General features: G+C 36.3%; 1 protein-coding gene across 6 annotated transcripts in view; it reads right to left on the bottom strand.

The window, feature by feature from the left end:
• The window catches only part of GSK3B (glycogen synthase kinase 3 beta), a 201,218-nt gene that overhangs the window by 20,376 nt on the left and 166,733 nt on the right, over positions 1-14,109 (bottom strand). The window lies entirely within an intron of this gene.

Below are 14,109 nucleotides of genomic sequence, written 5' to 3'. Positions count from 1 at the left end.
AGCATTAAAACATTGGTTTAACAGGAAAAAAAAGACATGATAAACCTACATCTGAAACTAAATCATGAGCTAGTAATTAAAATATAGAGAAAGTCCACAGAAATGGTGTGATACATAACAAAGGCACTACCTGCTAAAATTAGGGTATCTCTGAGAACTAAAGATAGGCCGGGGAAAGGTACTGGTCAAAAGTTTGAGGGTAAGCATATTAATAAGATATATTTCCATCTTTTATTAACTTAAATATACTAGGTTTTCCCTTGGTGCTCTGACAGTATTTGACTGCAGGGATTGAGGGTGACAGTGTCACGGAAAAGAGAATATAATTGCAGTTTGTACTTTGGCATGCACAGACCAAGTTACTCGATAGCAGGTAAGATTTATCCAAACAGTAGTGGAAACGGGATTTAAGAAACATCTGTTTAAATTCTCATTGCTTTTATTAAACATGTCTTTACTGAATTCTACTTTGCTTTTTAACTTAGTAAGATTATTACTTTTTAAAAGTTTGAAATACGCTTTTATCTGCACATGGAAAGTTTCTCTCTGTCAACTGTATACAAACTGGCTTTCTTTAAAGAATTAAGTTCTGTATATGAATCTTGAGAAAAAGATGATATTGGACTTAATAATGTAAACAACTACCGAGACATGGTGGTGAGCTTGTACATAAAAGTATCTGGTGTTAACTTCCGATAATACGACTTCTTCTAGTCTGCCTGGGATAACCCTGGCTTATTCTTGTAGTTCTGGCATTTAACTAGTGAGTGCTTATTTCCACTCTAATAAGTGTCGCTATTAATAATCCTTATTCCAATAATTTGAAGGAATAATTATATGACCGTACTAGCTAAAGGAAGATGTTACCCTCTGAGCTACAAGCAATTCACAGTTACGGCACGGACTAAAAAAAGTTAGGAAATAGTATTTTTTTCAAATTAAAGTAAAATTCACATAATATAAAATTAATCATTTTAAAGTGTATAATTCGTGGAAGTTAGTACATTCACAATGTTGTACAACCATCACCTCTACCTAGTTTCAAAATATTTTCATCACCCCAAAGGGAAACCTTTAAGCAACTACTCGCCATTCATCCCTCCCACCAGCCCCTAGTAAGGGAAATATCGTTTTAATGCAGTACTTGACAAAGCCCCTGGCAATACTGATTTATTCAACTTGGTGCCTTAGTAGCTAAATTTTGTACTAAATCAGATACTAAATGATAACCAGATTCTGGTAAAAAGAAGCAATATGCTGATGTCAAGATATATGAAAAATGAATGGGAGGAAAAGCTCAAAACTGAGAGAAGACTATTCATTATCTTTTCCCCTTAAATGAGAAGACTTATTAGGTCAGCTCATCAAATAATAACCTTCCCTGAGTTGGAAAATCACTGCCCTAATGATCAGGTTTGAAGAGATGCTGTTTTCTCATAATCAGCTTTAGTAGCTGTTTCAGTTCTCACTGAGGTACAGAAAGAGCCAATGTAGTTTTACTTCAAATCAGTCCAATTTTAACGCACAACCTTACACCTAGAAAAAGAAGAGAATCACTGATAATTGCCATGGCTGATGAGTTTATGGTTCTAAGAATAAAAATTAATGTAAGATGTGGTAGTTACTCTTCAGTAATCCAAAAGAAAGTCAGACTTACCATCCCAATTAAGATTAAAATCTCCTAAAATAGAAAAGCTTCTTTAAAATCCACCCATCCATCTACCCACCCACACCCTCATCCAACTAACAATACTGAGCATGAAAGATTGTGTTAGGTCCCAGGATAGACAGATAAAAAGATGGTTGTCTTTGTCTGTTCAACAGAAATAGGAAATGGAAGGACAATTACACAAATAAGCTGGCAAGAAAGGCATTCAATCGATTCGAGACTGGGACACTTTTAAATTAAAAGATCTCTATGACTATGAGCCCAACATCTAAAAGAAAACCCAAAAAAGGAAAAGATGACCAAAGATTTTAATATAAGACATTCTGACAGAGCTACAATTGAGATAATCTTTAAAATAAACTGAGTATCAGTGGTCTGTGGTCACATGCTGTCCATTTTCTCCCATTCACTCAATCTTTTACCAGATCACCTATCCTTGTGTATCTGCATGTCCAATTGAGGGCCATGGTGGTTTTGTGTTTTATTCTGGTTAAGGTGTATGTATGCGTACACACACACACACACACAGTTGCAGGGTTTGAGAAAAACAATCCTCTTTTTTTTTTTTTTTTTTTTTGCGGTTCGCGGGCCTCTCACTGTTGTGGCCTCTCCCGTTGCGGAGCACAGGCTCCGGACGCGCAGGCTCAGTGGCCATGGCTCACGGGCCCAGCCGCTCCGCGGCACGTGGGATCTTCCCGGACCGGGGCACGAACCCGCGTCCCCTGCATTGGCAGGCGGACTCTCAACCACTGTGCCACCAGGGAAGCCCAACAATCCTCTTTTTTACTAGGTGGTAGAGGGGTAACTAATGAAAGTGAAAGGGAACAGCAAAGAAAGATGACGATAACCAAAAAAAAAAAGGAAGCTATGGGATACTGGAGGCTTTGCCACATCTAAAGACACAGGGGAGAGGTAAGTAAGGTTCATGAAATAACTTAAAAGACTAAGTTCTTAACCTAGAGTGAACAGTGGATAGCCTTTGGGGGCAGGGAGAACTTTTGTGAAAGTTTTGAGTCACACACCCAAAAACTTAAGAAATTCTAAACTGGACAGCCACGTATAGCTCTATTATCTCTCCAACTTCTACACACCATTGTCCTTTTCCTCTTCCTTAATTATATGTATTCCTTCAGGTCCATTGCTTTCCATCCATTAGCTCTTCTCCACTTCAGAGAGCTTGCTAACTGTCACAGCTTTTGCTTGTGTGAATGAGGAAGCCTCCATGTATTATAGCACTGTTTTCTACACTACAAGTCTGTCCCTTTTGTGAGGAGAGACTATGGGCACTTCTGTGGGCTGTCACAAGTAGTCCAAAACGCTTGCAATTTTTTTTTTTTTTTTGCATGCAACAATTACAACCTACTCCCAATCTCCCTGTCTATCCATGGCACTGAATAGTAAGGAAACGGAGGCAATGAGTATGCATACAAAATGCACTGAAAGAAAGCAAAAAAAAGGATGGCATTTTGGAGGACAGAAAGAGCAAAGCAACAGACATTTTTAGAATCAGGGAAAGTATATGTATTCTTTTTTTCTTTAAATTTTATGGGCTGATTGATTGGCTGCGTTAGGTCTTCATTGCTGCGCGCAGGCTTTCTTTAGTTGCAGTGAGCGGGGCAACTCTTCGTTGCAGTGCGTGGGCCTCTCATTGCGGTGGCTTCTCTTGTTGCGGAGCACGGGCTCTAGGCGCTTGGGCTTCAGCAGTTGTCGCATACAGGCTCTAGAGCGCAGGCTCAGTAGTTGTGGCACACGGGCTTGGCTGCTCCGTAGCATGTGGGATCTTCCTGGACCAGGGCTCGAACCTGTGTCCCCCCTGCATTGGCAGGTGGATTCTTAACCACTGTGCCACCAGGCAAGTCCCAGTATATGTATTCTTAAAGGCAGAGAATATGATGGTGTGTAGAAGAGATTGAAAATGAAAAGTTAATATTTATTCACTAAATATATGTGTGAGTCTTGAGAGCAGGGAGATTATTAAGGAAACAAGGAAGCCCATAATATAAAAGTGGGTCTAGCTATGGAAAAGAGGTGGGAAGAATAAGAGACCGCATTACTCCAGAGACATGGTTCAAACAAAATGGCAACAGGTTCCAGAATGTTTTAGAAAACTTCATGCATGACAAGGATTTCTTCAACCAATTGAAGATGCCATAAAACTACTCATTAAAAGAAAAATCCCATAGTAGTTTATGAGGAAACATTATGAATGTTTTGATGGTGTATCAATCATTATGTGGTCCACCATCAAAACATAATGCACAATTCGAACAAAAGCAAATGAATTTAAAAATAGCTATCAATAAGTCAACCAAGAAAGGTATCAACCAACCAAAAGGTTAACCAAACTCATTTAAATAAATTTTGCTGCACTGTTGACACTAAAAACTATAGAAGAAAAATTCCCATGAAAAGACCACTGTAAGTTAAGCAATCTTTTTAAATGTTAAAAACAAGAACAGAACCTAAATCTAGTTGTTTTGGAGAAACCTGAAGTTTCCCTTAAAGTTTCTCTTCTTCCAAATATAAGATTTCCAAATTTATTAATAAGAAAGGGCGGGTTTTTGTTTTTTTTTAATTTGCAGGGGTGGGGGATAGGAGGAGGGGTGGGAAGAGGTATATACGTTTGTTAAAACTGTGTTGTGTGAAAGCTGAGGATAAGTTTGAGAATAGTAATCAATGTACAAACCAGAAGGAAGAAATCAACCCTTTATTAACTAGACCTCTTACAATCATAAGTTAGAAGGAAATCTTCTTTGTTACCTTTGAAAGGGCTCAACATGCAGACCCCCAGAAAGGAGTCACTACAAGAGGCAAACTTTCTTTACCTTCTATAAGTAGTCTGAGGTTTTCATGTGTGTATCAGGTCTCTTAAGAATAAATGAAAATTGCCAGTGGTTGTCTATATAGTTAAAACTGCTATTTTTTTTCCTATTCACAGAAAATGACTTAACAATGGCATGGTGCTTTTTCTTTGAGGAGTAATTCAAATGTTAGGATGGTGAACCTTGATCTTACACACTGAATTGTTGCTTGTTTGGATATATTTTTTTTAGATGAACAAGTAACCCCATTACAACTGTTTCTCTCTTAACAATTTCAAAGTGCCCAGGTCAGGAAATCTCTGACCAAGTTCCTAACGTTGACTACATACTCCATACTCATTCAGAAAAGTAAACAAATACTAAACTAATCAGAAGATCAGACAAATAGTAAACAAATTACAAGGCTTGCTCCTGCTGCTTGGTAATATTAGCAATGTTTCATGCGCAGACTACATGATACCTGTAGAAACCCATGACTACTTTGCCTTGGAACTGCCCAAGAGGGAGCATCACAATTTATACTAGTCACCCAAAAAGGTGTGTACTACATTTATGGTAATGCATTGTGTACTACATAATGCATTTTGTGTACTACATTTATAGTAATGATACATTTACAAGTTATCTAGCAAAATGTTAGTATTTTTAAAGTCCTGATGATTAAAAAGAATAAGCTTTAGTAACCTGAAAATCTTAGAACTCCATTCTTGATGAAATGTAATAAGTGTAGCATTTATGTTGAATTCTGCAGGAACCAGTTTTTTTGTTTCCATTTATACCATGATTTTACATATCTTACCCTTTCATGCTCTATGTTTTTAGCTTTATTTCTCATTTTTTCTTTGTCTTTCTGGAGTCAACTCATTTTTTATAATCAGAATTTTGGAGCTGTATGTGTCTTTTTTTTTTAAACACACGTTCTTTCTTATTTTATTCTTTCTGACAGAGTTTTGAAAAGAATCTTTTTTTTTAACATCTTTATTGGAGTATAATTGCTTTACAACGGTGTGTTAGTTTCTGCTTTATGACAAAGTGAATCAGTTATACATATACATATGTTCCCATATCTCTTCCCTCTTGCGTCTCCCTCCCTCCCTATCCCACCACTCTAGGTGGTTACAAACCACCAAGCTGATCCTCCCTGTGCTATGCGGCTGCTTCCCACTAGCTATCTATTTTACGTTTGGTAGTGTATATATGTCCATGCCACTCTCTCACTTTGTCACAGCTTACCCTTCCCCCTCCCCATATCCTCAAGTCCATTCTCTAGTAGGTCTGTGTCTTTATTCCCGTCTTACCCCTAGGTTCTTCATGACCTTTTTTTTTTTTCTTAGATTCTATATGTATGTGTTAGCATACGGTATTTGTCTTTCTCTTTCTGACTTACTTCACTCCATATGACAGACTCTAGGTCCATCCACCTCACTACAAATAACTCAATTTCGTTTCTTTTTATGGCTGAGTAATATTCCATTGTATATATAGAACTACCATATGACCTAGCAATCCCACTACTGGGCATATACCCTGAGAAAACCATAATTCAAAAAGAATCATGTACCAAAATGTTCATTGCAGCTCTATTTACAACAGCCAGGAGATGGAAGCAACCTAAGTGTCCATCATCGGATGAATGGATAAAGAAGATGTGGCACATATATACAACGGAATATTACTCAGCTGTATGTGTCTTTGAATATCCTTTAATCCAACTACCTCATCTTTTTAAATTAGTAAACTCAGAGATAGTGTCTTGGCCAAGATCTGCACCTAGTTAGAGAGAGACTGGGAAGGAGACTTTAGGTCTGACTTACTCCATATGCAATACTGCATATCTTTATTGCCTTGGTTATACATCACATACCACCAGTATTCTGGTCTTCTTGGAAGTGTATCTGTCCAAACTACACACAGAACTTTAAGTCCAGACATTAGTTCTTCATTGTTTGTTCCTATAACATTCCACATTCTCTCCAATAGTACAGTTGAGGCAGCAGAGACACTCAAATCTCAGGGAAAGGGAAAATAATCCTCATAAATAATTGATAATTTAGATGCTAAAATTCTGAATACAGTCAATACTGTATGTCAGTAGTACTCTAGTTGCCTGAACTAAAACTAACCTGCCCCCTCTTACTGGCACTCACAAATTTCCTAAGCTCTCCCTTGCAGTGTATTTCCTTGGTTTAGCTTTCAATACCTAGAAGAGTACAGCTTACCTCGATATTTTACTCTTATAAATTATTCATAAATATTAAAGAATAATTCGGACACCAATTCCTTTGATAAGTATAAACAGCTCCATCTCTCATTTATTTACTAGAATAATCCTTTTATTTATACCCATATTTCCTCAAGTCCATTTATCAAGATCTTTTATAGCCATTTTTCACCCAGAAGAACACAGTAGAAAAACAGGGATAGCCACGTGAAAGGTTTATAGTTTAGTTAAAAAAAAAAAAAAGACGGGCACTGCAAGTGAGAGCAGTTTATGAGTTCCTATTTAGGATTTGATTCATATCCTACATATAAATCAAGATTTCCTATCTTATGTAAATTTGTTCTTGCTATTGTAAATGATAATAAATCTAAAACCAAAAAGACCCTAGTCAAGGTTAGAATATTACAAGATACTTCATTACCTTAATTAAGGTGGTTGAAATACTATGTCCACTTTATTTTTTTTTTAACTTTTTATTTTATATTGGAGTATAGCCGATTAACAATGTTGTGATATACTATGTCCACTTTAGATGTGGCTGAGGGTAAGACAGGCTAGAAGAAAATACCCAGGATATAGAAAGCTAGGTAAGCAGGTGGGCTGACCATATTTATGCATATCACTATTTCATAACAAAAAAACTGGTTTAAAAATCATTGCTATAAAGATATGGAGCCTCCTAATTATCAAAAATAATGAGTTACAACAGATTTTATAAATAAGTAGTCTACTGCTTTCAGATGAAGAAGTATAACCCTTTGGTAAGCTGGCCTTCTGTAACACTTACTTTTGTTGCCCACCCCCAACTTGTCCTCAGACCCTGTTTTCATCACTTCCTTTTCTTTAACACAGTCCTAAACGCATTAAAAAAATCTTTCTCTGATCCTTCCCCCATTCCCTTCGGTTTTCTCTTACTCTTCCTTTTACTGTCTTTTTTTCCACTTGATTTCTGGAACCCCTTTGCTGTCTCATCACTGTTTTCCTCATGTCCGGATACTCTTTTCCCTGTATCCCAAGACATCCGTAGTCTGCCTGAGTTTGCATGCTGTTTTCTGAATGCTCCAAATATCCTGTTTTAACTCTCATTTAAGCAGTCCCCCCTTCTTCTGGCCTAACCAATAAGCCACTCTTCCTCCTTGTTCCCCCACAAAACTATCATTCCCTCAGATAACCCAGCTAAGTGGTAGAGCAGTTAGACTCTTCAAACTAAGTCACACTAATGTAAATAGTTGATAATCTTTACTTATACCTGCCCCATCCTATCCGATGCCCTCAGAGGGACGTTTACTAAAATAATTTTACTTGGTAAAATCTCATAAAATCAGGTTAGAAAATTGGAACTGGGGATGTGTGTGGTGGAATTAACTGGAGACTCATCTTTAAACATACAAAACTACCTATTTCCAGTATATTCCAGCCTTAGAATAGGTAAGGAATTGGTAAACAAAGAGAATATCGATCTCTGTTGGGATTTCCTGATTCTATTTGATTCCTAAGGTCTGATTAAGTTATGTCCAACCTTTGAGATCCAATAACTGAGGGAAAGGGAAAGAAGGGTATGGTATGCTAAAGGTCTGTCCTGGTTTCCAATGTCTGGAGGCAGGTAATACTGTCAGTCAGGGGATCCTAGAACACAGAAACCCCAGTGCCAGAAAAAAAGAGAGGTGTAATAGTTATGGATCCAGAAGGTCAGAAGGATCTCAAAGTTTTCTGTCCCATATCTGTTCACCTCTCTTCTCCCTCTAGCTGATCACAGAAACACTTGTTTTGATTATATGAAAGTAATATTAACTAACATTTATGGCTATTTACTCATGGCACAGTAACAAACATCAAATTGTAGTTAGCTATAAGCTTTACTATATTCTACTCAAGTGTCTAATCTTCATAGTTCTGTTCATATGGTAGGTTTACTTTACTAATTAAAACAACAGTACCAACAACTAGAGGGAACATTAGAAATGCCCAATAAGTACAGGTTGAATGAATTAATAAATACTGTGTGTATTTAAAGTGGCAGGTATCAATCACTGAAACAGTCATTGAGCATCTACTATATGTAGATCAGGGATTACCTTTAGTTTATCTGGGGAAAATAGTATAGACTTCACTGAAAATTTGCCGTGAGGATGTAGGAGGGTACAGCAGAACCTCACTAATGACACCCTCCATCCCCCCCTACCTCTGCCCCCATGTTTCCTATCTCTGCACTCTCTCTAGCTATACAACCAACTGGAAAGTTAGTTCTCCTTCTTCATTCTCTTGAATTAGCCAGTTTTATTCTGATCATCCATTAACTGCTATTAATTAGTATGTGCTTTAAAGTTGCATCTGCACAACAGTTACATCTTTGCCTTAGTAAATAAGATGACTATTTGCAAAAACTGCTCCAAAATCAGAACAGGGAGGATCAAACAGAAATAACAAAAATTATTGACATCAAGTAGCACCTCTTTCCTGGACAGCTGTGTCCTTATATGGAAACACTGTTCAAGTATAATAGTGATCTAGAAGGATAGGGAGAAAGTACTACTAAGTGATCATAGCCTAGTTTCAGAATGGCTGCTAAGACAGGGCAGCATTTAAAAACTTTAATAAAGAAGGGCCATATTACAAAATGATGTCATGTTCAACTTAATACATTTGAGTTTTATGAAAAATCATTTCAAGGATATATTCACAGGGTCCATTTGAAGAGGTACAAAGATTCATGCACATCCTTCTCACTGATATCCAAAGAATCACATAAAGAGTCTGACAGCCACAGAGATTGCATGCCATGTCTACATATACCACATCCATGTACACACATATTCTTCAACTCCTCAAAGTCATATGCACATTCAGACATACACAGAGTCATATTTATATTTGATATCCTGGGCAAATATAAAAAGTTGAAATATCAAAATAAAACATTCTTCATTCCTTTTTTAAAACTTGTAACAATTAGGTATGTGTGAACAAAGTCTGAGTTAAATTATTTACTCTCTAAAATGAGCCTTTTCTTTACTTTAGTTGATTCTATTATTTGACAATATGAAAACTGCCCACTCACAAAAGTCCTTCCAATATTTTAGAGACCATATTCTAAAATCTAAGCCAATTTATTTTCATGTTAATCTGTCTTATGAACACAATTTACTAGAGAACAGGTAAATAGCATTTACCAGGTTCTAAATCATTATACTGCAGTAAGCCTTAGGATCAAATGAGATACCACTTCACACCCACTGAGACAGCTATTAAAAAAAAAAAGGAAGACAAGTATTTGTGAGGATGTGAAGAAATGGGGACGCTTGTAACATTCCTGGTAGGAATGTAAAATGTGCAAGCCATTGTGCAAAATGGTTTGGTAGTTCCTTAAGAAATTAAACATAGAATTACCATATGACTCAAAAAAACTGAAAACAAGTATTCAAACAAATTCATACTTGTACACAATGGTCAGAGCAGCACTATTCACAATAGCCAGAAGGTAGAAACAAACCAAATGTCCATCAGTACATGAATGGATAAACAAAATGTGGTATATCCCTATGCTATGGACTGAAGGTTTGTGTCCCCTTAAACTTCATATGCTGAAGCCCTAATCCACAATGTGATGGTATCTGGAAGTGGAGCCTTTGGGAGGAAATTTGGTCATGAGGGTAGAACCCTCATGAATGGGATTAGTGGTCTTATAAGAAGCGACACAAGAGAGGTGATCTCTCTTCACCATATGAGCAAAAAGTAGCCATCTGCAAACCAGGAGGTGGGCCCCTGCCAAACACTGAATTTGCTGGCATCTTGATCTTGATGTTCCCAACCTCCAGAACCGTGAGAGACAAATGTTTGCTGCTTAAACCTAAGTGTCCATCGACAGATGAATGGATAAAGAAGATGTGGCACATATATACAATGGAATATTACTCAGCCATAAAAAGAAACGAAATTGAGTTATTTGTAGTGAGGTGGATGGACCTAGAGTCTGTCATACAGAGTGAAGTAAGTCAGAAAGAGAAAAACAAACACCGTATGCTAACACATATATATGGAATCTAAAAAAAAAAAAAAAAAAGGTTCTGAAGAACCTAGGGGCAGGACAGGAATAAAGATGCAGACGTAGAGAATGGACTTGAGGACACGGGGAGGGGGAAGGGTAAGCTGTGACAAAGTGAGAGAGTGGCATGGACTTATATATACTACCAAATGTAAAATAGATAGCTAGTGGGAAGCAGCCGCATAGCACAGGGAGATCAGCTCGGTGCTCTGTCACCACCTAGAGGGGTGAGATAGGGAGGGTGGGAGGAAGACGCAAGAGGGAGGAGATATGGGGATATATGCATATGTATAGCTGATTCACTTTTTTATAAAGCAGAAACTAACACACCATTGTAAGGCAATTATACTCCAATAAAGATGTTTAAAAAAAATAATGTTTGCTGCTTAATCCACCTAGTCTATGGTATTTTGTTATAGTTGCCTGAACTGATTAAGACGTGATATAATGAAATATTATTCTGCCATAAAAAGGAATGAAATACTGATACATGCTACAACATGGATGAGCTCTGGAAACATGCTAAGTGAAAGAATCCCACATTATGTGATTCCATCATATGAAATACCCAGAATAGGGAAATCTATAGAGACAGAAAGCAGATTGGTGGCTACCAAGGGCTGAAGGAGGGATTAATGGAGACTGAGTGCTTAATGCGTATGGAGTTTTCTTCAGGAGCAATGAAAATGTTTTGGAATTTGACAGAAGTGATAGCTGCACAACACTGTGAATGTATTAACACCACTGGATTGTTTACTTTAAAATGGTTCATCTCATGCTATGTGAATTTTATCTCAGTTTTTTAAAAAGCTTAGAAATTCATAAAATAACAAACTTAGTTGTTTTAAATTTTATTTTCTTTAGTAATAATAGAAAATTATTAGCCAGTGACTAAAGAGTTAAATGTAATTACTTCAAAAATAGTGCATGGGAACAGTGAAACTGAATCCTGGATTTTAAAATCTGATCAAAGAAAGGTTTAAGCAGCATCTCATTTTCAATCAACACATACAGGTGCACACACACATTTAAGAGTATGTATCAAAATATGTCTCAATTTAAGGAGAATTATTCTCCAAAATGTATCCATCATAAATATCACCTTGTATGCATTTGAGTTTCTACCAAGTTGTTCACTTGACAAGGGGCTGTCTTGATTTGTGTATTCTGAGAAACAAAGTACTTGCTGGAGAAGATACTTAGCATGGGAAAAAACTCAATCAAGTTTCCCTTCAAAATTTGGGAAACTTTAAAGTTACCTGACAGAAATGGTAAAAAAAGAGGTAAAGAAATTTAGCACTGACTTAGTAGTTTCTGATGTCAAGACTCCACAGTTCCACTGGATGTCACTGTATACAAAAGCCTTTTAGATACCACTTTAAAAAGCAATCCACTAAATAATTATATTATGCAGACAATAAACATATACCTACAGTACAAAAAGGAAAAAAATGTATCATGCTATGTAAATGGATACATGTAGAATTTCCAATGGCGGTCTCAGACAGATTCAAAAAGTGCTTCATATTAAAAACTTTAGGTGATGTAACCTAAAAAACTATATAGATGGTTCAAAAAGTAGCTCTACTGATAACAAAGACACAGATGTAGAAGATGCATATACAGTTTGAAAAAAATTGTTTTATGAAATTTGAGATGTAAAAAAAAATTCCTAACCTAATATTAACTTTACATAATATATAATTTTCAACATATTCAAGTTAACAAAAAGAACCCTTTTGGGATCTTCTAAATGGGAAAATAGAGGATCACTTTATATTCAAGGATTAACAGTTTTAGCATTAGAAAAAAGACTGAAAAGAGCTACACCATAAAATGCTAAAAGTGATTATTTTGAAGACTAAAAGTACTTCGGGATTGTGATTTTAATTTTCTCTACCTCCTCTGCATTTTCAACATTTTCTTCCATCTACATGTATTACTCGATTAAAACAAAAGCAGTAAGAATTAAAAATAAAATTTATTTTCTCAAGAGGTCTAAAACTTGTATGACATGGAATCAATGAATTTCTGTTCTGGAAGAGGCCAAGAGTCTCCCAGTCTAACCTTCTTCCAAATCAGAATCATCTTATCTACAATATTTGACATCATCCAGCTTTTCCCCGATATACAGATCAATATTCTGAAAACAGCTTGTTCCGTTATTACCAGCTGAAAACTTCTTTATTGATTCATCAATAATTTTATTTAGTCTCTATTTATGCCAGGGGCTGAGGTCTTTATTTGAGGTATTTTTCTCAGGAGTCCCTTAAGTCTTCACTTTTCCAGGCTCTATATCCAATTCTGCTCCTTTGTATACCCTACCTGGCATTCATTAACATTCTTCTTAGAGAGGCATAGTCAGGACTTAAAGCAACATTCCAAGTGATTTCTGATCAACCCTAGTCAAAATTAATAGTCCCAGGATACCTGAACATTTTTCTTAGATGAACGTAGACTACATCAGCATTGCCAGCATTACATAATAGTGACAGCTTAAGATTATAGTCAACTGAATCATCCAGGTCTATTTTACTAGCAACTTAGATGTTCCAAATCTAAAGTTTAAGCAGCACATTTTTCCACAATCAACTTTAGAAAAGTTTAAATATGGGGGAAAAATTGGCTTTATAATAAAGGAAATATATCTATTTCCTGATCACAGAAAGCTCTCCATCCCCCTTCTATATTTTTAGCTTGACTAATCAATGAAAACAAGCAATCTATTTATTCCTTGTTTTATCTATAGGGAATTGTACACATTTAATGTTCAGTTTAGGAAGAAAATCATATCATCAGAGGCAGTGTGGTTGATGAATGAATGAAAAACGAACATAGAAATGGTGAAGAAACGACTATCCCTGGGCTTTTTAGAAACCACCAATGCACAAACTTAGTTTTCCAATCAGTGTTTTCTCAGCAGCAATGATGCCAAGCCCAGAAGGGATGAGAATTTCTCTTCTACATCCGTTATATATAAAGTTATATTAAGTTCCAAGAAGGGGTTTATAGGACTCTAGTTTTCCCCATCTGTATAATGTCTAAAATTACAAAAATACAGCCACCAATTTATTCCCAGGTTAAAAAAACTTGATATAAATCCTTGGGAAGCAAGAAATTTTAATATTCTAACTTTTATATACAAAGCTGAAGGTTAAATTATACATTAGTCTTACTAGTGATAAACCTCACTCAGTGAAATCTCTATATAACTTCTCCAGTGCCAAGATTTATCATAATCTGCTAAAAATTAGAGAAGCTATGCCTATTTGAAACTTTTTGCCTGCCATTATTTTGTTCAAAACCATACAAGTGGTAGCCTAATAAGTGGTTAGATAGGATGCTTCCTACCTGC

This window comes from Lagenorhynchus albirostris, chromosome 5 (genome assembly GCF_949774975.1).
Source record: "Lagenorhynchus albirostris chromosome 5, mLagAlb1.1, whole genome shotgun sequence".
Lineage (NCBI taxonomy): Eukaryota > Metazoa > Chordata > Mammalia > Artiodactyla > Delphinidae > Lagenorhynchus > Lagenorhynchus albirostris.
This window is presented reverse-complemented; position numbering and strand designations above follow the sequence as displayed.